Consider the following 27,713-nt stretch of genomic DNA (forward strand, 5'->3'; position numbering starts at 1 on the left):
CTGGTTGGCTCCTACGCGTTCCATTGCTTCCCGATGAACACGACGCATTCCGTTGCCTCCCCATGAACACGACGCATTCCATTGCCTCCCCATGAACACGACGACGACGCTGTTTCTCTGTTCCGACCCAGCCATGTACACGAGCCCTGCCGTACGTATGCGCGAGTAGGCGTTCGAGACCCTGCCCGTATGTACGTACGTGGCCGTATTTTCTTTCTTACACCCTGGCCGATGTACGTACGTGTACATGCTATGTGCGCGCCTCTACTACGACACGTACGCGCCTCTACTACGACACGTGCGCGCCTCTACATCGACCAGTATATATGTACGTACACATTCACGACCAGAATGACAACGCTACGTACGCTTCGACCAGGTGGGTCCCGACTGTCAGGCACTTCCTTGCCTGCGAAGATGTAGCTGGTGGGTCCCAGCAGTCAGGGGGACGAATCGTTTTTTTTGCCCGGACGCACTTCCTTGCATGCGAAGATGTAGCTGGTGGGTCCCAACAGTCAGGGGCAAATGTTTTTTTTACGAAAAATGGTGGCCCGTCCGGTGGGTCCCCGCTGTCAGGTGGTGGAATAATTATTTTGCACGTAATAAGGAGGCACTTCCTTGCTGTGGCCGTGGACCTAGCTGTCAGCCTCTCCATGTACAGTCCACGTCCGATGGAAGCCGTTCCTTGACCACGTTGACCATGCCGCGCCGAGAGCACCAGGGTGGTTGACGACGGCGAGGCCTAGGAAGGGGATGACGCGGAGCCGGGGAAGACGTGGCAGTGGATGCCCACGCGTAGAGGAGTACGAGGGTTCACTGGTTCGCTGCGGTGTGAGGCTGCCATCGCCATAGAATAACAGGGGGTGTGGGTGAGTAGAGGGATGGCCTGGCCAGCGGTGGGAGTAGTAGGGGGCGGTGAGGCCTCCGCTGCATCACAGCCGGCCACGGGAGGGAGGAGCACGAGGCACGACCGGCGCTGGTTTGGGCGGCTGGAGCAAGAAGACCAGAGGTTGAAGAAGCACTACGGCCGTTGGATGGACATCGTACGGTCACTGGAGCTAGAATCGTGCATATTGACTAAGATGACAAAACCCTCCATCCCCGTCAACTTAGTTGGCCCACAAGTCAGCCTGCCACTATACTGGGTCCCAGCTAACAGGGGGAGTATTCATTTTTTTTGTGCATAATAAGGAGGCACCTCCTTGCGTGCAAAGATATAGCTGGTGGGTCCAAGCTGTCAGCGGGGGTAACATTTTTTTTGCGAAATACAGAGGCCCTTTCGGTGGGTCCCTGATGTCAGGTGGAGGAATCATTATTTTGCGCGTAATAAGGAGGCATTTCCTTGCGTGCGGCTGTGGACCCAGTTGTCGGCCTCTCCACATACAGTCCACTTCAGATGCATGTCGGTCATTGACCACGTTGACCAGGCCGCGCCGAGAGCACCAGGGCGGTGGACGACGGTGAGGCCTAGGAAGGGAACGACACGGAGGCAGGGAAGACTCGGCAGTTGTTTCCCACACGGAGGGGAGTACGACTGTACGAGGTTTTACTGGTTCGTCTGCCATCGTTAGAGAATAACAACAGGTGTGGGTGAGTAGAGGGATGGCTAGGCCAGCGATGGGAGTACGGTGGGGCGGTGAGGCCTGCGCGCCAGCAGAGCCGGCCGCGGGGAGGAGGGAGCAGGCAGTCCCGCCGGCGCTTGTTTGAGCGGCTGGAGCAGGATGAGCAGAGATTGAAGAAGCACGACGGTCGTTGGATGGCGATCCAACAGTCACTGCTTGTGTGTCAACCTTTTTTTAGGAAAGCCTCAAATCTGTGGAAAACAATATACAGCCCATCTGCCATTATTTCTAATAATTTACAGCCCATTTGCTAATTCTTAAGGTTTTTTGGAGCCCATATTCTTTTTGTTAGCATTACAGCCCATATTGTGGACACGGTTAAAAAATTATACGAAATTTTGCATATTTCGGTGCGGTCCAAACTGTTTTTAATCCCGAAATTTCGACTCACATTCAAACTGATTTTAAAAAAAAATGTATATCAATATAAAATCCAACAAATTCTCCACGCATAAAAATTAATGTAATTTAAAATCTCAAAATGAAAAAAGATATTTGAAACTAATTGCCGGTTTGATGTGTTTTAAAAATGTACAGCTCATTTCTCATTACTGATAGGCCATTTTCTCGGCCAGCTGAATGAAGCTCTCCTCGTCTTGAAAGATTTGCAGCCCAACAGGCCTGACAAAGCGACTTACTTGGCAAATCACAAAAAACTGGGCTGTGGCCATGGACCCAGCTGTCAGTCCATTTATTTTTTTAGTTCATTTGGTGGGCTGGGTGAAACAATGATGTAGCATCTATGCAGCCCGTTTAAATCCCATTTGCATTTCTCTCGAAATCCGCAGACTTGCTGGGCTGGGTGAAAATATCATGTTGGGCCAGACGGGGAAAGTACTGGGAGAAAACTCAGTTTACATCGAAAAAGGAAGTGGGAGAAAATTCAGACATCTGCTGGGTCCACCTGAGGAGGGGAATATGTTGGGAGGAAGGAGATTCAAAGCACGGCAGCCGAGTGAACTAGTTTTTTTACGGACAAGTGAACTAGTTTACATACATAAGCAAATAGCCACTAAAAAAAGCAACCAGGTTAATGGGTTCTTAAAATAAATATTTCGGACAAAACAAATAATTACAACACACAGGCTAATGCATGAAACACTCAGATGATAAAGGTGCTTATAAACAGATAAAGTACAACATCTAGACCTTCCTGGCACATGTTCAGGTCGTCTTCTTTCATGTTGGAGTATCAGGGGTCGATGATGGTCTCAGCGAGGTCAACCACGGAGTCCTTCTCCTGCCCGTTTCTGATGATCTTGTATTGCTTCTGGATGTCGACAAGCTTGTTGCACCAGATGGCCGAATCGTCGCGTTCTTCCTTCTCTCCACCGTAGCGAAGGTGCAGTCGGCGCTGCCGATGAAACGGGCGAATGCTCTAGAACCTGGTGCAGCCATAGGAATGAGGCGAGGCAGAGCTTCACCGAGTCTGTATCGTTGGTGTACATCACATTCAACTTGGTGCAGCCATAGGACTGAACGGCGAACTCAAAGGGGAACTCCTTGCTGAAGTCCATATCCAGCAGGCTCACCCCTCGGACCGCCATTGGAGTCTCTTCGAGTGAACGAGTGTGTAGGCGGCGGCAACAGTTCGATTTTCAGCTCTTGGGGAACTGGATTCAATAGTAAGCTGAGTGTGTAGAGGCGACAACAGTTACGACCCCTCCCTCGTCCGCTGCACGCCCGGCAGAAGATGCACCCTCGGCCACACGTCGGTTCACGAGCGGGTCTGTATTGGTACTGTAATAACAGGAGTTAGTGGTCACTTTACTTAAATTTAATTAGCTTTAATAGAAATTTATACTTAAAACAAGCAATGCATTCGCTCGTTCTATCAGTGCCACAGGATCAATATGCACAACAATTAGAATTAGTATTCTCAGGACGCACACGATCAACACATTTGTCGCACTTCCACAAAGATAATACTACCAACTTTGAACTGTTTGTTATGGTTGTTGTCCTCTACATCATCATGCCGTGTTTCCCAGCTTGCAAGATTTAGAACCAACAAATAAGATCCAAATAATAAGTACAACAAAGATGCCTACACATCTCATTGATTCCCAGCTTGCAAGATTCAGAACCAACAAATAAGATCCAAATAATAAGTACAACAAAGATGCCTACACATCTCATTGATTCCCAGCTTGCAAGATTCAGAATCAACAAATAAGATTCAAATAATAAGTACAACAAAGATGCCTACACATCTCACTGATTCTCAGCTTGCAAGATTCAGAACCAACCCATTAGAGCCTTTTGATAAAGTGAATATCGGGATTAAATCCATCTTGGCTAGCCATGTCATACAATCGAAGAACTTGGCGAATGCTCTTGACCGTCACAACATCTGTAGTTGAGTATTCCTATTTGCACAACATGTTTGCACAGCGCAAACAAGGAGACAGGAGAGCATGATTTTGCTTTAATAGCGGCCTCCTTGAACTCAACCTCCAGCTCTACTTGGATGAGGTCTGCCTGGACTTCCATGATTCAATTCATGCGCCTTTTTCTGCAGTTCACCTGAAATGAAGCAAAGATTGCATCATTCAGCTAGCAAGAAGTACTTGCTCTTGTGAGATGGCAGGTTCTTCTTTAGTAGTTGCACTACAATTGAGGAGCATTAAGGTTGGCTGTCCGGCTCATGTAAGGTGCAATTATAATTTTCTTATCCTTTTATGCAGTTCCACTAAAATAAAGTGCCATTGTGGTGACAGTGACGGCTCCATCTTGCAAAGACTAATAAAATGTTGCACGAGATTACCAACAGAACTTGACGAAGATTTTGGAAACTCCAATCACCATTTTGTGCAGTTCCACCAAAATTGAGAGATGTTGCCCACGTGACATTTTAGTTGAACTGCACAAGACACTCATTCCAAAAAAAGTGTTTTGTGTAGTTCACCAAAAGGTCACAATAACAACAAGGTGAAATGGATGTCCCTATCTGCACAAAAAGATAGAAAGTAAACAGTTGCTGGTCAATAAGAATATACGAAGCATATACAAAATGAAAATAAGCATCTTAATTATGTTCATGGCAATCATGCAAGGACAGTAGACATTTTAAAACGTCAGCAATGCTTCATGTTAGCAGAAGCATTACGATCAACAATGAGATTCCTCAAATATGGGATTAATTTAATGGTGGCATTGCTTGTTTACCAGACACAGTAAATCAACACCAGCTAAAGAGTTGGTTTAAGGGCATGGGACCGTGGGGACACCAGGACACTCAGCAGCCTAAATGAGCAACTTACTTATCATACTGGGGAAAACAGCAGGAGTGCCATTGTACTATGTGAGGGCAGCAAATCTAATCCTGGAGACCTTATACTATGTGAGGGCAGCAAATCTAATCCTGGAGACCTTTTACTATGCGAGGGCAGCAAATCTAATCCTGGAGACCTTTTACTATATGAGGGCAGCAAATCTAATCCTGAGACCTTTTACTATGTGAGGGCAACAAATCTAATCCTGCAGACCTTTTACTATGTGATGGCAGCAAATCTAATCCTGGACATACTCTGTTGACTTGTCCACCAGCCGCCACTTTCTATCCTTTTTTCAACCAATAATAGATCTGTTCCTTATCCAGTTTGTACTGCGTTTTCCATTATTTCCCTTTTCAACCAAGAGACCGGTTGGGTATCCGGTCTCTACTACTTTCACCATATTATTTCCTCTTTGAATCAAGTCCTAGATTCATGCTACAACTTTCACCCCTTTCTTCGTTGTTTGAACAAAGCCCTAGATTCGAATGCATGAAGTAGCTTTACCTCTAATAATACTAAAATTTTAGGTGGCTTTGGAAGAGCTGATGGGAGTAGAAAAAGATGCACATGCAGACACGTGGGGAACTAGGGCAGTAGATCAAGGCCGCTTTCGAAGAACTTATACCCGAGGGTCACCGGGATGCCGGCGGCGGCAGGTCGGATCTGCGGCCTACCCGGTAGGGTGGAAGAAGGGTCGGAGGACCTCCCGAGCCGGCCATGTGTCGGAGAGAACGACACGGGCAGAGGATCGGGCCCCTTCGGCAGCTGTGGGTTTCCTCCCTCGGCGGCGATGACCGCGCGAACGATGCACCTTTTAGTCCTCTACACACATCGGCCGAAGGGATCCGGCCGGATCTGTCACCAGCGGTGAGTAGAGAGAAAATGTCGCTACCGCTGTCTTATTTATATGTGGAGAGAATGAGAGAATGAAGAGAGCAACCCTAGTAAAGCAAGCGCTCAGGCCCCTGCGTCCATATATAGTGGAGTGATTATCTTTTTTCTCTCCACAATAAGCGTTTCAATTTGTGTACGTGGCATTAAAAAAAAGAAACTCTCTATTTAAGGTGACTACTGTACGACTCCTACTTACTTCTACTAGTAGTACTACAGTATTGTTCACTTGTGCTCGCCGCCCCTCCATTCATTGAACTAGATGATCCCCCGCACGTTGTTGCGGGGATATTTTGCAATATTTCAATGATGTTTTTGGTGATATGAAAGATCAATATTTGAAATAATAATTTTTTAAATATATAATAATTAAATGTAAATCTCATAATATAATGGAATTTTACATGCATACATGGTTGCATGTTGAAGTGGATTTTTAATATGCATAATTGCATGTTGAGGTGGGCCTTTTCCTATGCATGTTTTATGATGAGGTGGCATGCTTGCATGTTGAGAGAAGTATGTTAGTGGGGGCTAGCTATTTAGATATAGAAGATAACCCCACGGGTGAATAAACATACAGTAAGTACTGTATTTATATAGAACGAACAAGCTCGAACTATTTTCACGTAGTTAAAAGTTGAGGGCGGGGCTTTTCCCGGGCAGTACGCGCGGCAGTTTTCGGGTAGGGCCAGAAAACTATTTTAATTTTTTTAAAAAACTTCAAGACGGCCACATAGCATGGAGCCGACCCCAACGATTTTAAGCTTACAGGCACGGTACACGATATCCTAGACTACTCTACACATGAAACTGCCATACGAGCGTGCGGGCTGCGCTTGGCTCTTCGCCTCTTTGGGAAGTCGAACAATGATGGAATACTACTGCACTGGAGGAGTACTACAGTATGCTTCTGGTCATCTGACGCCGATTGAACTGCTGCATGTCCACCGCGTGCGGGAGGGAGAGCGTGTAGCGAAAGCTTCTCCTAGTCTTGCCAGCCACCACGCTCATGGGCGAGGGAGGGATGCTCCTGCCTTTGCGTGCATGACAGGTGGGCCCGACAGGTGTGTGGCCAACCTGTCATACAGCCAAGGGCAGGTGCAGTTAAGTCCGCGAGGGAGAGGATAATCAAACTTCTCGTTGATGTACGAGTTGACGCGACACATCAAAGCACTGCAATCGATATATCTAACATTATTAAGAAGTTGCTCCTCACTTCTACCTATTCTCTCAACATGCACACTATCCACATCAGCTTTATGCCACCTCATCAATCAGATTGCAAAATCAGCCAATGAAAAATCAGCCAGGCGTTGAAAAAAAAACAGTTTTTTTCTTCTACCACAGCAGCCGCTCATCCCAATCTCTTCCCCATCGCGCACGGCCGGCCTCCCCATCGAATCTATAGCGCTGGGCTACCCTCCTCCCTCTGGTCTCCTTGCTGCGCCCACGGCGAGCTCGCCTCACCACCGGAGCACCTCCTGTCTGGTGCACTTCCTCCTCTCCTCCCTCCCGTCTACTCCTCCCTTGTCGTTGCGCCCTGCCATGCTTCCGCCGCACCACAAGCAGAGCGCCGGCTGTCTGCCGCACTTCCTCCTCTCCCTCCTCCGGTCACCGCCACCCGCTGCGCCCACGACCATCCACCGTGCCCACCAGGCGCGACACAAGCATAGCGCTGGCTATCTGTCGCGCTTCCTCCTCTCCCTCCTACCGCTGCGCCCACGGCACCCACGCATCCACCTGCCCACCATGCATGCCGCCACCCCTGTACGCCTCCTCCGCTTCCAGACTGACTCCCGGTCCCACCTTCAAGCCGTCGTCGCTGCTCACTGAGCCATTAGCAGCTCCCCTCACAGCACACTTCCTAAGCTCCGAGCCTGACGCGGGTCGTCCGCCATGGTCACCTGCAGCGTCGTCCGCCATGGTCACCGTGCACCCAGAATGGACCCTCTGTAAACCGTTCCTCTGCTCCACGACGTGGATGGTGAGGAGCCCGATTCAAAGGCAAGGTGAGCACTTCCGCATTTACTTCACTGTTGCTCGCTAGGAGTCTGAAGCTGGAAGCTGGAGATCCTCAAATTTTTTGTTTGCTGACATCAAACCAGCCCACTTTGTGGACGCCTTTGCAGCCCAATGCTCCAAATGGCCCATGTTGTTTATCTTCTCCGATGCCATCACTTAAACCCTTCAGCTGCTGGTCATTAGTGATTGACGCTTCGCTTCCTCTCCCCATGATCTCTGCAGAAGAAACTGATGGATTCATCTTTAAATTCGGTGCTCCACCTGAACTCACTTTGTACTAATCGTCCTCCATACGGGTGGGCGTCCTCCATACCGCTCATACCCGTACCACTGGTGAGAAACTCCCTCCCCTCTCCTTCTCGACATTCCCTATGACGTATTGATCTATGTCCGTGATTCAACCTCGCGCCGCCGGCTCCCATCCTCCTCCCTCTCCCACAACGGCCAGCGACGCATGTGTTCGTGGCTCCAAGGACCAACTTGCTTCTTCCGCTTTGATCTGAAGATGACGATCCGGAGGAGGCCCACGACGGTGTCCCGTTTCTTCTCTGGTAAAGCTCTTCTTTTCTTCTGAATAAGGCTTTTGTCAAGTTCTTGTGCTCTTCTTTAATTATTATTTTGATGAAACACAGCTAGATCGCTATTTTCATTCATTAAGAACGGGAGCACACCTCAAAATGAGGGAAATTTTTTGTTACAGACCCACTGTGCAAGGTCGAAGGAAATAAGAAGGATGAATTACAGTATGAGTTTAAGTAGGATTAGATGATTAGTGATTGAAAGCTGCAAAGCGGCAAAGGCCTGGACTGGTTAAACTTTTCTTATCCGTGATTACCCAGCCACCGGACACTCTTGATCTAACCTTCTGCAAGGTGCCCAGCTCCAGAACAATGGAATCACACTTATGCAGGAACAACGAAGCTTCGAGATTGAAAATACGGTCAGTTCGCTCCATCCATATGCTCCACCAAATAATCATGACCATGGACAAGAAAGTGTGCACTCGGCAATCAGGAATATAGTCCAGAGCATGCAGCCACCAGTCAATCAAGCTAAGATTATTCAACTGCGTAAAAAATGGTATGTCTCTCTTGCGCCTCACCTGCCATACATTTGCATATTCCGCCGGCTGAACCTGACCTCGCTGTCACGGGATGTATGTAGGTAGTGGTACAAAGATAAATGGTGGGGTGTGAAGCAGCTGGTGGGTTACGGGGTATACCATCATCGCATCACACGCCGTCGCCATCCGCTTACATGAAGGTTTCAGAAGCTCCCTCTTGCCACCACTGTTATCTTTTGTCTATTTGATTAGCGCTGTTCTTTCTCTTGAATATTTTAGCTATTAGAAATGTTGGATCTCTTGGTATTTGCCCATCGACCTGATAAGTCGTACCTTTTTGATAAATAGTTTGGTAAAACTACATCATTCAGTTCATTTCTTGGATCACCTCCAGTAGTAGTTAATTTTATTTTTTAAATCAAATGGAAGTTTTCATAGAAATTTAAAGACTGCATATATTGGTCCAGATATTGATTATACATTACATATGAGAGGAAATTGCAGAGTGCCATAAACAACCTGCTGAAGTCTATGATTACAGAGAGGTGTAGGCGTGTAGCCATGGTGGTGATATTGTCTGATTGTGAAGATCAGGGGCGGAGCCAGATTTGGAGCATGCTCTGGGCTGGCAATTGTCAATTTGCTTTTAATGTTAATCAACACATTTTCTCTCTTATCTCTATACATCTTTACTGGCGCTATCAGCGATACTGCAGGGTTACCATGATACGTGATTTTCACAGAAACATGAAAACGAGAGTACATTTGCTTCGGGATGGTGAATTTAGGAGGAGACATACCAGTAAGTACTCTCTTACCTTAATAGCATACCAGTAAGTACTCTCTTACCTTAATACCTGATTAAATCGCTCAAATTAGCATCACCGTGCTATTTATTTGCTCCCTTCATGTATGTTGTAACTCACATGCATACAAGTTATAGTTCTCGGAAAAATTTGGAGTTCCCACCGCCTGCTGGTACCCTGTCTTGCTACCTACTGTGATTATCCTATATAATTTTATGATTATTATTTTTCCATGCCTTCTGTAATTATGTTTGCATTATTTTCCATCCCATCAATGGAGGGCTGGAGTTTCATTATTCATTTTGTCATGCACAACATCAAAACAAAACCAAAAGATAACATCAGATTGTAGAGCAATTATTGAGCACTATAAGTTGTTTCCCTAGCTCTATAGGATGTCGTGCACACTTCATGTTTAAAACTTTCCTTCCAATTGTCGAAGAACAGGTTGCATCACTGTCATGCCTCACTTTCGCATGGCATCTTGCAGCTTCCACTCATCGGCGATCTTAATGGAGTGGCTATGAAACAAAAATATTAGGAGTAAATATGAAGAGTCTTTTCTCCCATTTCAGTTTCTTTGAAGAATCAAGAATGCCAAGTACAACACAAATTCTAATTGTTGCTTTGCTACGAATGAAAAAGATAAAATCATTAGAGTAGGGAACTTCTAGACAAGGTACAACCTACATGTATAAATCTTTGAAAAAAGTTATCATGCCAGTATATGTAAATAAAATTTAGTTTTTTTCACATTACTACTTCCTTCGCAACTAAAAGAACTTAATAAATTTATGCTATTCATGCACATTACTGATAATTCTCTTTATCTTTGTGCATAAATATATTTGTTCAACATTTCAATATGTATTAATAATCATTCATACAGTATATGTTTTTTTCGAATCTACTCATAGAAACCAGAAAGTCCCGCAGCAACGCGCGGGGTATCATCTAGTTTCAATAATTTGCGTGTGTGACTCCCAGATGCAGAGGCTGGGGGTCATCATCCTCCTTTTCAAGAAAAAACAGACGCGTGTGTGAGAGGACGAGTGCGTGCGTGCACCTCTTCTCTTCCTGTATAACGTACTACTAAACTCAGAGTACAAGTTCTTGTGGGTGGCATGATGGTGCATGTGAGAAGTCCCGAGAGATAGGTTTAATGCGTCTGAAAAAAAGATTAGCCTAGAGCTCGCCATGGGGCTATTATTTTTCTCAAAAAATTATGTTTATTAATGCATTAATTGTAATGCATGCATGCATAAAGTACATGCATTGATCAATTTTCTCTTAATATTTGCATGCAATGATTTAATGCACCTTGGAATCTGAACATGCGTTGGGGAACAACCAAATTGAGCCTTATAAAATGAAAAAACTAAAATTTTGAGATAAGCCCTATAAAATCGGAAAGGAGGGAGTAGAAAAAGAAGTACTCCATCCGGGAATAGTGCCGCACTTCGAAACTAGAATCGGCAATAAATTTTGAGCTTGCGTCTCGTCACATTCTAAATTACTCCATGCTATATTGAATTGCAAACCTGTTCACACCGATCACAACCTAAACGGTTTCCCACTTAGGAGCGTATTAGTACTCGGTTATAAATTAGTATGCCTGCACATTCCTCTTCAACACCTCATCCACAAAAACAAAGTCATTCAGCATCTTTCCCTTGCATCTGCCATGGCCAGCGTGAGTTCTGGGTCGAGAGGTTGCCATCAGGGAGAGGCGAGGGAGAGGCGAGCATGGAAGCGGAAGCACAAGAGATGTCCTGCCGCGCTGTGAGAGCAGCCGACATGTCCCGCCTCGCGGAAGTAGCAGCACAGAGGTCCCGCCGCGCCGCTGAAGCAGCACGGAGGTCCCGCCGCGCCATCGATGCAGCAAACTGGTCCGGCCGCGCCACGGAAGCAGCAGAAATGTCCCGCCACGCCACGAATGCAGCAGAGATGTCCCGCCGCGCCGCGGCGGCCTGGGAAAATTTCTCGCGGGCAGGCGATGACTGTTACAGGTGCATGCATGCGATCGTTCATAGCCAGATGGATCAGATCTACGGCTCGGCGAGGTTGCAGGACAACATGATAGCCTCATTTGAACAGGCTACCGGCATCATCCGGCAACTAAGGGAGGGTAATGAGAGGCTTCGGGCCGAGCACGACCTGCTGAAGAAGATCGTCTGAAGTGCAGACCAGCAGGAGGAGACCAGTGCCTTGTTGAAGAGGACCGGCGTCATCGTCAAGAAACTTATGGACGAGAATGACATGGTCCGCAACGAGCGCCAAAGGCTGGTGGAGGAATCCGTGGATGTTCTGAAGCAGCGCTTTGAGGGCACGAAAGAGCTTATCGCCGCTCGCCGCGGAGACTAGTTTCCTGGTTTCTTTTGATGTAATAATTGGTTTAGGATGTGGATTGTGTCGTCGGTTGTGAAATGTTGGGTTCTAGCGCGGATGTTTGGCCTTTGTTGGCCTCTTGGGATGTTGCGATTTCAATCTGGTAGCTTTTAGTCCTTCGTGTTAGGCTGGAGTTGTGCTGAACTTCTTGTGAATTGTGGTGGTTTTCAGTAATGAAAATCAGAAGGGGCAAGCCCTTCTTTGATGAAAAAAGAAAAATTAATCGTCATTATATATTCATCAGTCTTGCTATAAGTCGAAGTAGATGCTATATAGGTCTGTCGGATCTTACATCAAGATCCGTGCTTTCAGATTTCCTTTTTTCTCTCTTAAATCTCAGTCGAGTGAGACATAGCCACGCCATTAAACAGATGCTCGGGCGCCATTAATGGAGAACTTGGGAGAGAGCTGGACGGCAGATGGAGGTCAAAGGGCTCTCCTCCCGATAAGCACAGACAGGGGTCTAATCGCACGCCTCTCGTACTCAAATAGCTACCCTGCACGGCGCCTCCTAGCTAATAAAAAATGGGGACGCGTGGTGGCACGTAAATGGTACTAGTAAGTAGAACGTCCACGGTTTCAATAATACTTGTGTTTCCGATTGTAACGTGACAGCACTTGTTTCAAAATGACTTTGTTGATTGTTAATGTGTGCGCCTTCGCAAATCGGACTGCAAATTTACCACAACATGTTGGTGCCATGTCATGGCACCAAGCCAAGTTTCATTATTTTCATGCGTGTTTTGGATTTACAAGAATTAAAAAACTAAGTTTCTCAATGTTTCCAAACCAGCCACGACGCCCAGAATTTTGAATTTCATTCCCATTTCTTGCATGGAACCTAGAAATTTACCCGAGGACACACATGTGATTTTTCAACCAACTTTGGTGCACTGGAACATGTGCTTGTATTTAAAATTTGAATTATGCACACAAAGGTGACACGTTCCCTCCCAGAACCACGAGCCTTCTTGAGAGAAGCTCCGATTTGCAAGAAGCTTATACCAAAATTTGTTCCTATTCGACCAATTTTTTTTACCACGGCATGGTACTACCATGACATGACACCATGCCAAGTTTCAGGATTTTAAAATCAAGTTTCTCAATGTTCTCGACCGAACCACGATGCCTAGATGTTTGAATTTTATTCTCATTTTTGCATGGGACCTACTCCCTCCTTCCATCTATATAGGGCCTAATGTGTTTTTCAAGACAGCCTTTGACTATTAACAAGATTAATATCACATGAGATGTATACTATGAAAATTATATTATTGGAAGCTCCTTTGACATACAAAATTGAAGGTATGCTTTGTGTAAGTTTCATGTCATATATTATTGCTCTAACGTTTGGTCAAAGTTAGCCTCAAAAAATGCATTAGGACCTATATAGATGGAAGGAGGGAGTAGAAATTCACCCGAGGACACAAATGTGATTTTTCAACCAACTTTGGTGCACGGGAGAATGTGCTTGTAGTTCAAATTTGAATTATGCACATTAAATGACCAAAAACTCAATTAATGTGTAAATAAGGCCAAACGAAGCCGGAATAATTCCAAAATTTAACAGGGCACTCATGTAGTTCTATGTTGCCTTTGTAAATAAACTCAAGGGGGGCAATGTATATCGTTTCGCACTCAAAGGTGGCACGTTCCCTCTCAGAACCATGAGCCTTCTTGAGAGAAGCTTCGGTTTGCAAAAGCTTATACCAAAATCTGTTCCTATTCGGCCAATTTTTTTTACCACAACATGGTAGTACCATGACATGACATCCATGCCAAGTTTCATGATTTTCAGACGTGTTTTTTATTTACAAGAATTTTAAAACCAAGTTTCTCAATGTTCTGGGCCGAGCCACGATGCCCAGATGTTTTAATTTTATTCTCATTTCTTGCATGGGACCTAGAAATTCACCCGAGGACACAAATGTGATTTTTCAACCAACTTTGGTGCACGAGAGCATGTGCTTGTAGTTCAAATTTGACTTATGCACATTAAATGACCAGAAACTCAATTAATGTATAAAAAACGACAAACGAACCCGGAATAATTCCAAAATTTAACAGGGCACTAATGTAGTTCTATGTTGCCTTTGTTAAGAAACTCAAGGAGGGGGGGCAGCGTATATTGTTTCACACTCAAAGGTGGCACGTTCCCTCTTAGAACCATGAGCTTCCAAATCTTCCCAAATTTTACCACAACATGTTAGTGCCATGACATGACACCATGCCAAGTTTCATGATTTCCAGGCGAGTTTTGGATTTACATGAATTTAAAATCAAAGTTTCTCGATGTTCTCGGCCGAGTCATGACGCCCAGATGTTTGAATTTCATTCTCATTTCTTCCATGGGACCTAGAACTTCAACCAAGGACACACATGTGATTTTTCAACCCACTTTGGTGCACCGGAGCATGTGCATGCAATTCATATTTAGGTTATGCACATTAAAAGTCCAGAAACTTAATTAATGTATAAAAAGGCCAAATGAACCCGAAATAATTCCAAAATTTAACAGGGCACTCATATAGTTCTATGTTGCCTCTGTAAATAAAATCAGGGGGAGACAACGTATATCATTTCGCACACAAAGGTGACACATTCCCTCTCGGAATCACAAGGCTTGTTGAGAGAATCTCCGGTTTTGCAAGAGGCTTATACCAAAACTTGTCCCAATTCAGCCAAAAATTATACGTATGAAAACAGGGTTTAGATTATCCCAAACATCTCGCTACCTAGACCAATAATGTACTATGATTTGAATTCAACATAAAATGGATACAAATATTGGAATTGGAGAGCGTATGGTACATGTAGTTCATAGTGAAATATGATTACTGCTATATGTATGTTTTTTGTTATTAAGATAATATTTAAATTATTGTATAACTTGACAACAATCGTATTCAAATAAGGAAAATTGATTCAAATTTAGTCCATATGGTAGACGACAATATATATGTTCACATGGTGGAGTAAAATGTTCATATATGATGGAAGATCAAAATGTACGACTACATCAATTATAAACCGCAAGGTCACCTAACGATATATTCGAATTCAACATAACGTGGATTCGAAAATTGAAATTCGAGATCATGGCATCTGTAATCATATAAAAAGGGACATTACTCTTTCTTTGGTGGGAATTGATTTGTTTTTTGTTGTTGTTGAGGGAAGTGCGAATCGATTTGGTACTGTGCAGGGTAATCTTGTTCTCCCGATTTTTTTACATTTTTCTTGTAGTTTTTTCAATGGCATCTATAGCAATATAGTAAAAGGGGACATGACTCTCATGTGTCTTGTATGAATTGTTTTTTTACACGTTAAGTTTGTTCTGCCGAACAAGGAATCTGCACCTTGTTATCCCGAAATTTTCAAGCTCGAGTATCTTTTGTCTCACCTGGTTTGAAACTCCCGCTTCTTCAACCCACGCCACGCCTTGTTATCCCGAAATTTGGATGCGCGCGAGAACTCCCTCCTCATCTGAAATCGCTCCCGCAGCCCAGACACGCGAAATCCCCCTTCTACCCCTCAGCCGGAAATGATGCTCCACGTCGCGGTGTCAAAACCGGTGGGGGTACGCTGTAACTTACCCTACATTTCGGAAAAGCACGTCCCTAAGCTTGGCTCCCCCTCCCCCTTTGCCCCCATTCGTACACCGAGGCCGCCAAAACCCGCGAAACCCCACGCTCCTCCATCGGCCTCCCGACTGCCGCCCAGCCGGAGACTCTTCCCCGACTACGTCGTCCACCGCAACAGCTCGCCGTCCCTCACCCACCGCACCGGATGAGGATCCGTTGTCGATCTCGTCGTCCTGCCGGATGAGCCGCCCCGTCCTCCACCTCCAAGGAGATGCCCCGACGTTTGCCTCGTCTATCATGCCACCTCAATCCCCACAGCGTCGTCTTGACCTGCCCCACCAGAACCGCAGCACCCTCACCAATTCCTTCGATGAAGCCGAGGCCAACTCGGCGCCACCAAGGAGGTTCTGCACTCATCGCTACATTTTATCTTTTATTCAATCTCATGGGGCTGCCGGTGCTCGATACCGAGCAGACATGGCGTGTCTCCATCGACGGCGCTGTCGCCGGCCACATCATCCACAGCGTCTCTCCCCCATGTCGTTGCTTCCTCAGCGGCGACTTCCACAACGGCACTAGCTACAGCTGCTCCGGCTCTCGCTCATGCTGCGGCTCTGTTCTTGCTGTCGGTCGCGCCGCTGCACTGCTCCTGCTTTCGTTCGTGCTGCTGCTCTGCTCTTGCTCTCGCTTGCGCTGCTGCTGCTGCACGACCTCCGGCAGCTACAGGAGTTGCTGCTTTATCGCTCACTCACGGTGCTACTGCACGACTTGCTCTCTGCTAGTGCGTTCCCCGCTCGAGCGTCTACTGATTTAGATCACTGCTTCTCTGCCACTAGTGCTCGAGCGTCCTAAACATCTATTGCAATGCTCTGTTACTAGTTCAATCAGTTTCGACAGTAAAATTCAGTTTCTACTGTGAAGTTCATTTTCTTCAGTTAAGTTCAGAGTGAACAGTACTTACATCATCTGTCAGAGCGGCCGTGGCACGGCTGATGCGTTTTACATCTAGCACTTTTTGGTGATGTATTTTACATCATCTATTGCAGATGATATTAGGGTCCCACTTCAGATTAACATTGTCTGTCTTGTCATGCTTCAGCCTCGTCGCCATACACCTTAGCGGAGCTGCTCCAACGACGGAACCGTCCATCACAGCGGAGCAGTACCCTCGGCGCCGTTTCCAGAGGCCTCAGATCTTCTTCCCCGCCTCCAATAGTCAAACCAGCATCATCACCATCCTCCATGTCCAACCCAATGATGCTGAAGTCCACAAGGCTATGCCAAAGAGGTTGTACACTCGTCGCATCACTTTGTTTCTCCATTCCTCTGTTCTTCCAATTCATGTGAGCCAAACACTCAGGTTGACTGAAATCCTATGTTTCCAAATGCTCTGTTTTGCACGTGCGTTGCTATCTTATTCCTGTGTTTTCCTGTCCCTGCGTTTATAGAATCCTCCAATTCTAAGGAGCCCTTACAGATTTACTTCATTTTCAGATAAGCGTCAAAGAAAACTCTGTGTGTTATGTCCTGCTCCTACCGTGCCATCATCCACCCCACCTGAGGTGCACCATCGACATAAGCGTTCACTACAACAGAGATCCCCCTGCAGACTTCCTTTCGCCGCCTCAGATCATCTTCCCCGTTGCCGTCAGCCACGCCAACTGCATTACCATCATCGACTGAGCAGATGAACCTGAGGACTACACAGTTCCGGAACAGAAGTCGTAGTCTTTCGTGTTTGCTTACGTTATACATCGGTTATTATTACCTGCTACTTTATCGTTCAATCTTGAGTTTTGAATTGCCCATGGGTCTCATATCGAGCCAGCAATGAATAGTATCTGTCTACTATCTGGTTCATCTGGGGTCTTCTATGTGGTTCATGTTGGGTGGGCAACAAACAATAGATGATCCATTGTCTATCTTTTTAAACTGAAGCTATAATCTACCTGCTATCATTAGTTTTGGATCCATCCACTCATTTTCTACCATCAGTCTTGATTTTTGCATGCATCCCTTAGGCCTTACAAAATCTAACTATTTTTTTATTATGCATGTCAGATATTATACACAATCCTACTGAACATGTAGAGAAAAAGAGAAGACCGTTGCGTGCGAATATAATTTCATGCAGACGCCGCTCCATGGTGGGTGAAGTGGCCCCCTCCTGCATTTCCAGATTGTATTCCAGAGGAAGATAACTGTTCAGATGGAGATTCAAAAGGAGCCGACCATGCCTGTTTACCACCTGAGGTGTTTTCTCTAACCTGGCATGCTGATGTTGGTCATATCATGTATATGGCGCCTTGCATTCCTTACATTATACATCTTATATGTCATCAGCTTAGTTTAGATTTGCTTTGTGTGAATGCCACCTGTTTGGTTTCTATATCATACTCCCACCATTCCTAAATATTTGTCTTTTTAGAGATTTCAACAAGTGACTACATACGGAACAAAATGAGTGAATCTACACTCTAAAATATGTGTATATACATCCGTATGTGGTAGTCCATTTGAAATCTCTAAAAAGACAAATATTTAGGAATGGAGGGAGTATATGGGAATTATGCAATGCCATCTTCTTTAGCCAGGCATCATATACGTGAATCATGCAATGCCATCCTGTTTAGCCAGTCATCGTATATGTGAATTGTATCGTGCCATATTTTTTCCATAATGTATTCCATTTGTCAACAATGTTTATACATTCATCTACTCTTCCTGTGCATCAGCCATTTGAGTCGGTCATGGGAAAATCTGGAGTGAAAACAAGGTCTTCTGAGCAGTTAGTGCTACCTGTCGATGCGGATTTCTTGTTGGTTATAGATAGCTCCTTAGAGGAGGATTCAGAGATAGATGACCAGTCATATTCCCCCCCTGAGGTGCGTGCTCTAACTTGGCTGGGTTATATTGCTCATATCATGCATATGGTGTCTTGCATTGCCACGCCATCTGCTTAGATTAGACATGCTTTGTGTGAATGCCTCTTGTTTGCTTTCTATATCAGATATGTGAATTATGCAATGCCATGTTTTTCAGCCAGTTATCATATATGTGAATTATGCATCGCCATGGAGCCAGGCATCATATATGTGAATTATCTCATGCCATCTTTTTTTTCATTATATTCCATTTGTTGACAATCTATGTATATTGAACTACTCTTCATGTGTATCAGCCATTTGAGCCGGTTATGGAAAAATCTGGAGTGAAAACAAGTTCTTTAGAGCAGGCAATGGTACCTGTTGAAGCATATATCTCGATGGTTACAGGGAGCTCCTCAGAGGAGGATTCAGCGACAGATGACCAGTCCTATATCCCACCTGAGGTGTATGCTCTAAGTTGCAATGTTTATATTTCTCATATGATGCATATGGTGTCTTGCATTGCTTAGTTTAGACATCATATGCACAATATTGAATTCTATCTGCTTAGTTTAGAGATCATACATGCGAGTGCCAGCTGCTTAGTATATGAATCAATTTTGTCAATTATATCAATTATACCATGCCATCCTGTATACTTAGACAACATGTATGTGAATTATTTCATCCCAGCCTATTTTAGAAAGACATCATATAGTTTTGTCATGTCATCCTGTTTAGGTACTCATCATATGTTGAATTATGCCATTATATCCTGTTAAGTTATCCATCATATATCTGCAACTGTGTCATGCTATCCTCTTTAGTTAGGCATCATATATGTGAAATTGTGTCATGCTGTCCTGTTTGGTTAGACAACATATATGTGAATTACCACATCTGTCTATCATACAATGTCTGTACGTTCAATTTCTTTTCTTGTTTATCAGCCATTTGAATTGGAGGGGGTGATGGCAGTATCTAAGGGAGCAAAAACCCATTCTTCACAAAAGACAGTGCTACCCGTCGATGCAGATAGAACCATGGTTGTACTGGCCCACAAACTAGCCCCACCACACATAATCGAGACTCTTCCAGATTGCACACTTACATCGTTGGGCAGAGAACCAGCTACAACCCATCTAACGCAACCCCAGCGGATAATAACCCACTTATAGTTGACAAAGCACCATGTCCACCACAGAGTACCCCCACACGAGCAGTTTGTAAAGCTACTGAAGTGCCCAAAGCACGAAGACCACCACAGCTAACCCAAGCTCCACCTTTAAAGCAGAAGAGCAACTGTTCTTAGGTCAGATTCCGTAGCTATGGTCCATACTGCTTTGCTGTTGTATCACTGTATTTACTCATACCAACTACTTTCGAATTTGAAGGATACAATTGAAACTCCAATGGTGTAACAGGTATGTTTTAAACCTATTTCTTTAACTGGATTGCTGTTCTAACTTCTTGCTCTAGGTTGATTTCAGTTTAAGTTGTATAAACAGTTATGTTCTCATGTGATGCACATTACAAGTACTGCCAATGCTGTGTAGTTTCTCACACTTATATTCCGTCTATGCTGCTGTGTCTTAAAAATATATGAGTTGAACTGTGTCTCTATCTTGATTAGGGAACATAAACTAGAATGATATGGACAATACAGTGACCATAGTACATGGATATATGATTGTTTCATGATGTTCTCCTGTCCACCTTACTACTGAACTGGTTTACCAAAATGAGTTTTGTATACTACAAGCTAAACCTATGATGTGTCTGCTTGTTTCTCTTGTAGTATGCAAACAAAATATTGGAGAAGAGCACCCCACTATGCAATGGTAGAGAAAGTAATGCAGATAAGGTTCAAGATAGTGAGACAACCCTGTTGGTCTCCAAGAAAGGTGATAAAAACGATCTTGTAGACAGTGAGAAAACCCCACAGTCCTGCGTTGATGTAGTGTTCGAGTTACTGGCCAGTACCGCTGGCACAAGCTCTTCGAACTCGCTGCCTGAATCACTTCGGCTTCTTCAGTCTCAGCTACAAGCTGAAAGGCATCAGTCAGTTGTGCTGCGGCAAGAAGCCGAAGAACTGAGGAAGCCCCTGCAAAATTCAGATGCGTACTTTCTTGTGCAACAACAAGCGCTGGAGGATTTAAGCGCCAAACAAGAGAAAGTTAATAAGCTTGCTAAGCATCTTGCCAGCATTATGGGTACCTAGGATATTGTTTCTTGAACTCTTCTGAAGTGGTTTTAGTTCTGGACTTGTTTTGCTGCGGTGTTTATATGCTGCTTTGTTCCCTATATTTGCACTGGTGGCGAACTTTGATGCCCAGTGAATGTAATCTCTACTCCTAATGGAGCAGTTGGTAGTCTCGCTTCCAGGTTTTTTTCGTCCCATCATTTTCGTCCGGTTTATTTTCGTCCTCAATCCCACCTCCCTCTTCCCCGTACCAAAAAGAAAAACCAACCAAAACCACGTAAAAACGGAGCGATGCCTCCAGTCCTCGCACGCCTCGCACTCGCATGCCTCAATGAAAAAAGACCAGCGAAAAAAGACCTACGAAAGAAAAAACAACGACAAAAAATCAGGCGACTCGCACGCACGAGCGAGGCCTATCCCGTCGCCACCGCCCGACGCCGCCATCCCCGTCCTCCTCCCTGGCTCCCGGCGCCGCCCGCCCCCCATCTCCTCCTGCGATCCTGGCGTCGCCCCGCCCCACCTTCTCCCTCACTTCCGGCGCTACCTATCGATCCCCTCGACGACACAGAGCCGCCGTCCTCTCGTGCGATCTCGCAGCCGCATCCGCCAACGCCGATCCGGGCAGACGCGGCCGTCGTGGATCACGAGGATCCGGATGATGGGGGCGTGGAGATGGCCATGGATCTGTTACGGCGACGACGGCGCCGGATCCGCACCCGCAACATCCGGATGGAGGCCGGCGACGAACCCTAGCCTAGCCGTCAGCATCGGGATCCAACCCCTTCTCTCGGTGTTGGGGCAAGGCGTATGGGGGTGCTTGTTGCGGCGGTGGACCTCGACCCGGCGACATCTGCAGCATCTCCCTCCCGTCGGGCTGCAGGACCTGTACGCCCAAGGTACGCCTCCTCCTCCTTCCTTTCCCCTCCCTACCAAAACTGCAGCTTGCTGATGTGTCGATTAGTGGTAGTGATGGATCTAGGATGAGGATAAACTGGCGAATAATCCATCTTGAACTGGCCTGCATGTTTGGTTGAGCATATATACGCAGTGTGATTAAATCTCACTAGCAGTCTACACAACACTTGATGGGAGTTTGAAAATAACAGCAACAACAGCTATCTAATCCTCCCGCCTAGCCTGCATGTGAGGAACGAATCAAGCCCTTGTGTCTGTCTCTCTCAATGTGTAAAGCAAGAGCAATCTCTCCCGCCTAGCCTAGGATACATCACCCGTCATGGATCAGCATCCCCAGGACGCCGCCGCCGCCGTGGATCCACTGCCACGCACAGCTCGGGCCCAAGCTATGTGCGCCCTTTGTCTGGATGTCGATCGGGGGCGACGTGAGGAGGGACAAGGTAGAGAAAGGGGGTCAGGTTAGCGCCGCAGTAGAGGTGAGTGAAGGGGCCGGGGTTGCGTCGCCCCGAGATGCGCAAGGGAATCAGAGCTGTGCAAAGCGGATTCATCAGAGCACTTCGCTCCCGCTGCCTTTGGCCTGATGCTTAGATGGATTGATGCGTAAGTTTGAATCCTTTCATTTTTCACTTCTCTAATGGGTGGCTGATGGCTTAATGCTTTGATGGATCGATGCATGCTAGAACTGGCTGATATGTGCGTGTGTGTGCACATTTTTTCTTTTCATTTTTGGAGAGATTGGTTCAGCTTCTCTGTTTATGGATTTCTTCTTTCTTCTGTCTGTGTTTGTCACCCTGTTGCTGAATGATCTGGTGATTTTTTTTTCTTGTGTGCAGAGATGTGATGTATGCACCTCATGGTACACATAGGGTTTTGATTTGCTTTCCTTGACTGCAGAAGATGTTATTATGATGAGCCAGGTCATGGTACACAGGCTGACTAAACAAGCTTCTGTTGTTTTATTGTTGGTCGTTCCCGTCCACTGCTGCCAACAGTCAATTTTCTGCAGGGTTTTTATTTCTTTCTCTTCCATCGAAAGCTCCTTTTTGCCACTGATTAATTAGTTGATGCATGTGGAGATTTTCGATACTAGGAGAACCAAGTTTAAACATGTGCAATTCCATCTATCTAGCATCAATGTCGGGTGAGGTTAGACTACAAGAAAGACTAGATATTAAGCTTGTTCATTCTATCTACACCTTTTGAATCTGAAGTCACTACTGTTGTAAATAATGCTACTTGAGTACCTGGTTGATTGGTTTTGTTTATTGTGGCATTGAGTAGCCTACTACATTAGTGGTGTCAGCTATATTTTGTAAGTTTGTTATCGATTCAATTTAGTTATTTGTGTGTGTGATTGAAAAATAATGGTTTACATATGAATTGCTACAGTTTTATATAATACTCTTTGATCTGTGCTGCTAGGTCTGCTACTGCGTGCATGACAACATGAGGTGTCGCAATCGGTGCGGTATGCTGGTGATAGATGTTCTCGATTGTGATGCCCAAGCCTGTCTGCCGCAATTGTGTGTTCGTTACTGCTGAGGTTAGAAAAGCATACATCAATTTTTCTCCTGCAATTGTACGGTCGTTTCTGCTTTAGTTTAGAAAAGCATAAAACTGAGTTATTTTTGCCTTTGGCAGACAGTCATCCTACTTCGTAGTAATCTTGTGCCTTTCGTATTTGCATACTAATCACGAGCCTTTCCTTCATAATGCTAAATTTTGAATTGCTTTGGCTCTATAATTTGTTTGAACTGATCATTTAAGAATTTCAGATAAGCGTATCCAGATCTTTTGACCCTTCCACGAAAAGGTGTAACATGGTAAATTTGTCGCAACAAGCAGCATGGCATTCTTGATAGCTTTTCTCCCTATTATGACTTGCATCTTTCTACCCTGCCCCAAATTAAATTTGATTGGGACTGTTTGATTGAATGTCAAATAAAGATCAACTTTATCTCTGATCGATTCATGGAAATGGAAGCTGAATAATATTCTGATTATTACTTGCATGCTATATTCACTGTTTTTGGTTTAACAACTTGCAAGTGTTTCTTTTAATCCGCAGAAAAAGGACTCACGGGTGGACATCTGCTATAAATTACCTAGGCCTGGTCATCTGCGTGAGTTGCATCTGTCATTTTTCTTCCCAGGTAGAACATTAGTTTTAATTAAAAACAAGGTAGAACATTAGTGTTCTCCACAGTTTGATGGGAGCACTTTGACTTTCTGTAACCCCTAGATTTGGTATTTCCTGATGATTGCTTGCGGTTCTTCTTACTTTCTGGTATAAATAGAGAAAAATGAGGATATTGTAATTATTTTAGAATGTTCAAGATTTAGGTGTCCATACTGTGCTAACTATGGTCTGAATTGTTTTGGGGAATCATGATGTCATGTCGTGATTACACAATTCCAAGCTGTGGTTCAGAAGCACACTTCGCTAAAATACATGCAATCGTTTTTTTGGGTTTTCTTCTCACAATATATATACGTAAATCATGTAATTTGCAACCTTGGTAAGTGCACCTCGAGCTGGCTGAAACATGCCTGTTCCAATCATGAACGGACATGAAGGCAGCCGGTGGGATTTACTATTGCGTCTCGACCTACTCGGAGCAGGTACGATGAATCCCTTGCACTCTCACTTCTCAACTTGATTTGGTGTGCCTTTTGTGTTGATTTTGGTGTGATTTACTTTTTTACTTGTAGGAGAGGCCAGGTTGTGGCAGCCGCGGTCGTGGCGTCGTGCACGTGGCATCGACGCAGGTGAGAATACATCTATGGTAGTCTCGTGGGCCGAGCGTCAAGGTGATGGTAGCCGACCCTCCACGCCCCCTCTAGGGATGGGAAGTGGCGGGCAGAGTACCTCCCCCGCGCATGTCAGGTTGCTGATCCACCCCTAATTCCATTATACACTGCTACATCTTATCTGTCATCTACTCACAACATTGCAAGATGTGGCATGTCCTAAGACGATGAGATTACAAAGATTGAGGTGACAGAATCTAGCTGTGTCATGGGCAAGCCGGTTGGCACCATTGTGACATGACATCAGTCGTGTGCGTTAAAATCACGAATGACGGCGCTTGCTTTCATAACCTAATATACTTCTCCCACATGGAAATTATATAAGTATGGTTGTTTATAACTGTATGCACTGGACATGTGTTCTCTCTCAGTAATGTGCATGTTTGCTCCATTACTCATTTACCCATTCTGGTAATTTTTTCTCTGAGTTTTAGTCCACAAACCAATGTTTAGTCTCTGGAAGAAAGTCAAGGTATTATGACGTGTGTGTGTGTCTATATATAAACAAAGAGATATATATGTCTCATATCCTATAGATTTTGGTCTGCCTTTTTCTTTGCTTACGGAGATGCACCTGATTAGTTTGTTTCACCTGTTTGATAAATAGTATTTTTCACAATATAATTTTATTTCACGGTGTCTACTCAACAAATTGCTTGTGAGTGTGTGTTTTCACAAATGGTGCAGAATAAACTCCCAACTAAATCGTTGGATATGTATATAATTTGCAGAGTTGCAAACACTTTCAATTTCAACTGTGTGGTGATCAAGACATTCTGTGTTGCTTGGACAACCGAGCTAAGACGGCGATGCCACCACCTACTTGTATCTGTACAGGAACTCCGGTGATTATTTCTGTGAGTGCCTAAATATATATCCTCTGCTCTCCAAATGGTAGTGTTTGAGGTTTTCATTTCTCCCCCTTCCAGTTCTGCTGAGCACCTTCAATTCCCCTTTCCCCAGCTCGAAGGAATTGGCGCCTCCGTTAGTGACCCCGAGTAGTGATGCAATGATGTATTGTTTGATCTTCTCCAAAGATTTTCAAATAGTTATACTTTGATTCAGAGCTCGTTGTGTTTTACTGTATATGCAGTTTGTTCTTATGAATTTCTCCGAGTAGGTAGATCCTTTAGGGTTACTAACTTACTATGAACAAATGTTTTGTCTTGTTCGTGTAGTTTCCAAAAATGAAGAAGCTTGTCGTTCAACCGATGACAAAACACCTAGAGTACGTGCAAAAATTACTACTTCCTCATTTACAGCAAACTCATTGATACGACAAAGGCAAAATTTTGGGTGGCAAGGTATATGATTAGATCATGTGTAATCTTCTAGATGCATTTTTCTATTCTTCCATTGTGTTCTTTAGACATGCCTCTTTTTGTTATTTTACATCAGTTAACTGAAGTTCATATTATTCCTTTATCTGATTGTAGCTTCAAAGTTTGATTACAGCAGAGTCATTGATACAACATACACAGTTTGTGAATTTACCTACTACTACGAGTTACGTCATATAGCAATGTTTTCTTGCCTAGAAAAATATTACATGAAAGGCCTAATGTCTTGTGAATGTGTATAGTAGCTACGAGTAGGTGGTCAAACTGTACACCTTTAAAGCATGAATAAGGTGCTAGCTTATGTGCTGCAGTTGCTTTGCATTGTTCAGATGCAATGTGTTTTCGCTCAGCGGGAGCACTTCTTCTGATTATTTATAATTTTTAGTTTGCTTCTTATAATTTTAAGACAATTTTTGCGACTTGGAATGTATAGCATCCCCCTTTTCTCACTGGAAATGACATGTAAGAACAAACCAGTTCCAGTTCTGGCATAGTTCTGATGGTTGAAGTGTATGTCTATATGATTTAGTATATGCATGGGAGTACCCGCTAAACGATGAAGCATATTGTGTCGTGTTAGCTCCATCTAGCTTTATTATCTTGAATTATGTATCTAGATTTTGTATGTTGTATTCCCTTTCACCGCGTCTACATACTTGATGAAGCTTTTTTCTGATTGCAAAGTATGTGCAAGTCAGTAGTGAACACTCTATATCGTTGTTCTTGTTCCAGAAAAGCAAGATTCAGCAATTTCCGCAACATTTCATGTCCGTTCCATGTAGTAGTTTTTGCGGAATTATATTGATGATTTCCTTTTACCTTCAGATTTGCTTAGTTTTCTTAGCAAACACAAAATGCTTTGCGTCTTGAAGCATTGATAGAAGCGAACATAATTCATGATACAAGCCTAATACTCTGAAAATATTTTTATGGTTCACTATTCCTATGAGGGGAGTGAGTGGAGACAGCCATGAGTGGCTCAACATGTCGAGCAGCGGCCGCCTATGAGGGGAGTGAGTGGAGACGCGCAAATATGTGTGGTGGAGGGGCAACGGAAGCTTGAACGGAAGATTCGTCGCCAACATCGAAGAAATCTATGGCCTGATCGACCCTAAAGCTCCTGCATGGACATGAAGGTGTGTCATTATTAAGAAGTCCAGTCTTTGGAAACTCAGCAAGCTAGGAAATTCTCTCTCGACAATTTTGTATGTACTTGGGAGCATTGCTAATTTCTGTCAACACGAATGATATCTGGATTATTTATATAGCTACCATGCGCTGAACAAATTGTTGGATTAATGTAACACTCCGGAATAGATTGGTGTGTGGGCCATGTCATTTCGTTTGGTTTACACTACCATAATCATTTTGTCAGTGTCTGATCTATTAATACTTATTTGAGAGAAAATGCTTCCAAAATGTTATCTTGACAGCAACATTGTAGCTATTTTTCTCCGGCATGTATGATAAGCATAGGTGTCAATTTTGGATACATGATAGATTGTTAGCTGTTTTGATTCCATATTTTAACGACTATTGAGAATTATGATGGGCTTGTATTAGAGGACTAGATTGTTGCAAATGGTTATGGTGTGAATCTGATTCATACTAAAGGGACTCTTGTGGTTGCAGGTGACCGGGGGCAGATTGCCGACATTTGCCACACTATGGGCAATCTATGTGATGATCTGCTCTCCGCAATCAAAGCCAGGAATGAGCGGCAAGATCTCTTCGGGAATGGCTGATGAGGAAGAATTGACTGCGGGGGAATGGTGGATCTAGGTGGAGTTCGCTTTAGCCAGTGAGGGACGAGCTTTAGTTGTGTAGGGGAAGGGAAGCCACATGCATGAGTCAGACATAATAAATCGGCTCGAAAATGACTCTGTTAGTCCAGAATCTCGTCTTAGACGACCCATATGG

General features: G+C 44.5%; 3 long non-coding RNA genes across 11 annotated transcripts; all 3 read left to right on the forward strand.

Annotated features, from left to right (window-relative positions):
- The first annotated feature begins 7,175 nt into the window (after positions 1-7,175).
- Positions 7,176-10,716, forward strand: LOC119267852. Of its 6 annotated transcripts, none has more exons than XR_005132716.1 (3): positions 7,176-8,896; positions 8,981-9,681; positions 10,176-10,716. It is a non-coding gene; the product is annotated as an uncharacterized LOC119267852 (long non-coding RNA). The 6 variants fall into 6 exon arrangements; XR_005132714.1 differs by lacking the exon at positions 10,176-10,716 and having other exon boundaries at positions 7,176-8,367; positions 8,449-8,896; positions 8,981-9,916; XR_005132715.1 differs by lacking the exon at positions 10,176-10,716 and having other exon boundaries at positions 7,176-8,367; positions 8,517-8,896; positions 8,981-9,916.
- Positions 10,717-21,178: 10,462 nt separating this feature from the next.
- On the forward strand, positions 21,179-23,834 carry LOC119271483. 3 transcript variants are annotated; one of them, XR_005134549.1, is made up of 5 exons: positions 21,179-21,623; positions 22,476-22,565; positions 23,065-23,185; positions 23,418-23,465; positions 23,711-23,834. It is a non-coding gene; the product is annotated as an uncharacterized LOC119271483 (long non-coding RNA). The 3 variants fall into 3 exon arrangements; XR_005134548.1 differs by lacking the exon at positions 23,418-23,465; XR_005134550.1 differs by lacking the exons at positions 22,476-22,565; positions 23,418-23,465.
- A 1,394-nt stretch (positions 23,835-25,228) lies between these two features.
- Positions 25,229-27,495, forward strand: LOC119267853. 2 transcript variants are annotated; one of them, XR_005132717.1, is made up of 4 exons: positions 25,229-25,310; positions 25,632-25,757; positions 26,749-26,929; positions 27,426-27,495. It is a non-coding gene; the product is annotated as an uncharacterized LOC119267853 (long non-coding RNA). The 2 variants fall into 2 exon arrangements; XR_005132718.1 differs by lacking the exons at positions 26,749-26,929; positions 27,426-27,495 and adding an exon at positions 25,383-25,467 and having other exon boundaries at positions 25,237-25,310; positions 25,632-26,391.
- The last annotated feature ends 218 nt before the right edge of the window (positions 27,496-27,713 follow it).

Source organism: Triticum dicoccoides, chromosome 3A (genome assembly GCF_002162155.2).
Source record: "Triticum dicoccoides isolate Atlit2015 ecotype Zavitan chromosome 3A, WEW_v2.0, whole genome shotgun sequence".
In the NCBI taxonomy this organism is placed as follows: Eukaryota; Viridiplantae; Streptophyta; class Magnoliopsida; order Poales; family Poaceae; genus Triticum; species Triticum dicoccoides.